The following is a 209-nucleotide window of genomic DNA, read 5'->3' as shown; positions in this document are numbered from 1 at the left end:
AGATATAGTAATTAGGGTTGACCTGTGCGAATTATGGGGTCAAGAAGAACAAGGGAAGAGGGGAAACAACAGATAAGGACGATGTTAAAGAGAAAAGGTAAGATGATTGGGAGGAGGGGAAAGAGATAAGAAGAAGAGGTTGATTAAAAACAAATGAGGTGTGGGAAGTGAAGAAGATATATTTTTAAAGAAAATAAAATAAAAGAAAT

General features: G+C 34.9%; 1 protein-coding gene across 1 annotated transcript in view; it reads left to right on the top strand.

Annotated features, from left to right (window-relative positions):
- LOC119586584 (uncharacterized transmembrane protein DDB_G0289901-like) overlaps positions 1 to 209 on the top strand; it is a 36597-nt gene that overhangs the window by 19795 nt on the left and 16593 nt on the right. The gene's annotated exons all lie outside the window — the stretch shown is intronic.

The sequence above is a fragment of the Penaeus monodon genome, chromosome 21, assembly GCF_015228065.2.
Source record: "Penaeus monodon isolate SGIC_2016 chromosome 21, NSTDA_Pmon_1, whole genome shotgun sequence".
NCBI classification, from domain to species: domain Eukaryota; kingdom Metazoa; phylum Arthropoda; class Malacostraca; order Decapoda; family Penaeidae; genus Penaeus; species Penaeus monodon.
The sequence above is the reverse complement of the archived record's forward strand: the minus strand, read 5'-3'. Positions and strand labels throughout refer to the sequence as shown.